General features: G+C 42.1%; 1 pseudogene; it reads left to right on the forward strand.

Moving 5' to 3' along the window:
• LOC109482171 overlaps positions 1–4,483 on the forward strand; it is a 14,546-nt pseudogene that overhangs the window by 2,176 nt on the left and 7,887 nt on the right.

A 4,483-nucleotide genomic window follows, 5' to 3' on the forward strand; every position in this document is an offset into this window, starting at 1 on the left:
GACTCACACAGGTGAAAAACCTTACAGGTGTGATGAGTGCAGCAGGCAGTTCAGTGTGCTGGGTCAGTTAAAGACACACATGCGGACTCACACAGGTGAGAAACCCTACAAATGTGAAGAGTGCAGCAGGCAGTTCAGTGAGCTGGGTAATCTGAAGAAACACATGCGGACTCACACAGGGGAGAAACCCTACAGGTGTGAGGATTGTAGCAAGCAGTTCAGTGTGCTGTGTAATCTGAAGAAACACATGCGGACTCACACAGGTGAGAAACCCTAAATGTGTGAGGAGTGCATCAGGCAGTTCAGTGTGCTGTGTAATCTAAGGTGACACATGCGGACTCACTTGTGAGAAACCCTACAGGTGTGACTGAGGAGTTGAGATGTGAGCCTAGTTAAATCAAACAGGGAAGAAACTCTAAGTGTGAGGAGTGCAGCAGACTGTTAAGTCACCTGGGTCATTGCAAGAGACACGCGCAAACTCTAGTGGGCGATTTGTTGTGTGCAAGAAGGTGAATCATGTGAAACCAGACAAGAAAAAACTCATGGATGGAAGACATGGTGTTGTCCATATGTTGTATAGGACAACACCACGAGCAAGTTGAGTATTCAGGGCGAGTTTTACATAAGATCTTGTTCATTTTCCGTAGTATTAGAAATCAAGCTGGTAAAGGAAAGTCCATGTATTAGCTCTTCATGATGTACTTTAGTCACTACTTTAAACTGTATGTAAAGTTTGGTTAAGTGCCTTTCACAGAATATATTGTTCCTTGGAAACGTCATACTGCACGCGGTACATCTGGTTTGTAGCATGCCATGATATAGCATAACTGATATAGGGGATGTGAAATACAGTATATCAAGCTAACTAACATAAATTCGTTTGTTTAAGTTCTTTTGTTATAGAAGATTATAGTGGTTTTTATAGATGGAATACCATTCAATATTAGCATGTTATTGTTTATTCTGGTAACCTAGATATTTATAGAATCAGTTTATTTACTATATTAGTTTCTTGTTTCTTGAATAATGGTTGCGGTTATAGAATTAGTGCTTGTAGTTGTGTTTAGAAATACGTTTGTTGCTGATATTCTACTGTGTTACATTTTGTAGCAATACAACCAACAGGTACTTGTTATAGCGCCTAGTATTTACTCTTATAGTCTTAAGTAATGTATCTACGTACTCCACATAACACAGCTACCATTGAAGACCGGAATACTCGTCTTCTCCATACATTAAAAGCTGGACATACGACATACGAAACACCTCCTAGACTGACGCTGGTGTCTAGATTCCTTCTAGACATGTACACTTGTCATTGTCGTCACTACTGGGTATATCTTTTCGGGTTTGGAGTGCTGTGGAGTTTTCATGTTGGTGGTTTCATTGACTTGCACGGTACTGAAAAGAGTCGAAGTCCTTAGGACGGGGCATTAAGCCGCGGTATAAAAAATGTTACTGCTCGCATTGGGAACATATGTCCCGAGACAGAAGTAAAACACACACACGCGCGCACGCACGCACGCACTCACACGCACGCACACACGCACGCACGCGCACGCACAGAGAGAGAGAGACAGACACGAACGCCGACTAAAACTTCGCCCCGTTGGCCCTATAAATGCTGCCTAGTGGTAGCTATGATAATTGCAAGCTAAGGTATGCGCAGAGTGGAAGGTTGACACCCCTGGATAAATCAACCTCCTGTTTTTAAACTCAGATATGATAATCTCACATCGTCTATAACTTAATGCATTTCTTGGGAAATGGTACAGGCCTGATTTTTTTTCGCATATCGTCCTCAGCCACCGATTGATCTTTCAATCTTCAATGGAAAGCCACTAAGCAAGTCCCTGAACGGCTGTCTATACACAGCATGAATACTAGAACTTGGTAGACGATTCATGCATGGATTCTTCTCGACAGAAATCTCTTAACAAAGTTTCAAAAACTGCCACAAGAATTCGAACTCCGCGGATGACAAGAACCCTCCTCCGCTTCGCCTCATTATGAATCCCATCTCCGCGGAGCTCATTCCGCTAACCCCCGTGTCTCCGTCCACCAGACGTGTCGTTGTGTGGAAGAAAGTATCGAGGGTTTCTCGTCGTCTTTCTACGAGCCTTGTTCGGTTCAGATCGTCGGAATTTCATCCTACATACAACTCAGGTAAGTACCAAGAGCTTGTCTACTCCACAGTTGTCGATGGGACAAGCAAATAACGCGTACAAGTTTGTTTTACGCTCTCTGAGTCTCTCAGCTAGCCGCTAGCGACGTGTGTGTGTGCCGCTTGTATATGTTCTATACTGCTCGAAAAGTAGCGGTTTCTTGTATGTAAACACGTTTCTGTCAGAAGCAACTTTAGAGTATATGGAGAGCAGCACAACTACGCAAACTTTGTTTTGTTTTGTTTTGTTTGCCCTCCAAGTTGCAGAAGATCGTGAGACAATGTTGTTGACATGTCAGCGAAGGTCTAGAAGGGGTTATGTCGTCTCCTTCTTAAGAAATGAAATCAAACACAACAGTCAACAGTGCTTCCATATTGTACAAATAGTAAAATTGTCTATCTATAAATGCACACTTAATGTTATAGAGAAGAGGTAATTTGTGGGTTGAATTTCGGAAGTTCTTTCGAGATAGAAGATTTTGTAAACCCCAAATGTGCCTCGCAATGGTCTTTCCGTCTAAACATCCGGTTTTTATCATGGAGGAATTTACATCTGGCGCTATTCATTGAGGGGAGGTGGGGGGCTGTTGAGGGGTGATTCACAACTATCTAAACGGAAGCTTTGTCGTCTAGTTCTTATCACATCTTTTTGTTTTCCGTTTTCTACAGGATTGCATAGTCTAGCATTGCTGAAAGGAAAAACAGGATTCCATAGTCCAGTAGTACTGAAAGGGGCATCAGGATTCCCTGGTCCAGTAGTGCTGAAAGGGAAAACAGGATTCCATAGTCCAGTAGTGCTGAAAGGGAAAACAGGATTCCATAGTCCAGTACTGCTGAAAAAGAAAACAGGATTCCATAGTCCAGTAGTGCTGAAAGGAAAAACAGGATTCCATAGTCCAGTACTGCTGAAAAAGAAAACAGGATTCCATAGTCCAGCAGTGCTGAAAGGAAAACAGGATTCCATAGTCCAGCAGTGCTGAAAGGAAAACAGGATTCCCTAGTCCAGTAGTGCTGAAAGGGAAAACAGGATCCATAGTCCAGTAGTGCTGAAAGGAGAAACAGGATTCCATAGTCCAGTAGTGCTGAAATAAAACAGGATTACACAGTCCAGTAGTGCTGAAAAAGAAAACAGGATCCATAGTCCAGTAGTGTTGAAAGGAAAACAGGATTCCACAGTCCAGTAGTGCTGAAAGGAAAACAGGATTCCATAGTCCAGTACTTCTGAAAGGGAAACAGGATTCCATAGTCCAGTAGTGCTGAAAGGGAAAGCAGGATCCATAGTCCAGTAGTGCTGAAAGGGAGAACAGGATTCCATAGTCCAGTAGTGCTGAAAGGAAAACAGGATTCCTCAGTCCAGTAGTGCTGAAAGGGAAAACAGGATCCATAGTCCAGTAGTATTGAAGGGAAAACAGGATTCCACAGTCCAGTAGTCCTGAAAGGAAAACAGAATTCCATAGTCCAGTAGTGCTGAAAGGAAAACAGGATTCCATAGTCCAGTACTTCTGAAAGGGAAAACAGGATTCCATAGTCCAGTACTGCTGAAAGGGAAAACAGGATTCCATAGTCCTGCCTGCCTTGCTGAAAGGGAAAACAGGATTCCATAGTCCAGTACTTCTGAAAGGGAAAACAGGATTCCATAGTCCAGTACTGCTGAAAGGGAAAAACAGGATTACATAGTCCTGCCTGCCCTGCTGCAAGGGAAACAGTTCTCAAGGATTCACCTGTGTTCTTCCAGACATCAGTACTCAGGTGTAGCGGTTCAAGACTTGACTGTACAAAAGATATTTTGCTGGTAAGAACATATAATTATTTACTTAATTAAGGTCAACGATGTTATATTTTTAAAGTTGTGTTTGTAGATGTATGTGGTTTAACAGTATATATCAAAGAGGCTTTGGATGGATTGTCATGAAATTTTGTATGAAGTTAGGTTTTGTCCCATGGAAGAAATGATTGGTTTTTTATTAGCACTTCGCATTAGAATGTCGAATTTTCCTGTATTCTAGACAAGCTACGGTACTGATTCTTGCATGACTGATAGCTGTTATGCTTGGGGAGAAGTTACATAAGTTGAGTTTTTCATAACTAAAGGTTCAAACAAAATGATGGTGTCAAAACTATCACAGCAAGCAACAACTCTTCAAGCACCAACCCTCCTTGCTTTTCTCTATGCAAATTTCTGAACTCAACAAAGTCAGAATACTGGACACTGAACATGACTATTTTTAAGAGGCATTAAGGAGGCCATATATATCAGAGCACTTCAGCCTTCACTTAATAGAGATGGTGGACGATATAAACTCCCTGGCACTTTTGATC

Source organism: Branchiostoma belcheri, unplaced genomic scaffold (assembly GCF_001625305.1).
Source record: "Branchiostoma belcheri isolate BF01 breed outbred unplaced genomic scaffold, Haploidv18h27 scaffold594, whole genome shotgun sequence".
Classification (NCBI taxonomy): domain Eukaryota; kingdom Metazoa; phylum Chordata; class Leptocardii; order Amphioxiformes; family Branchiostomatidae; genus Branchiostoma; species Branchiostoma belcheri.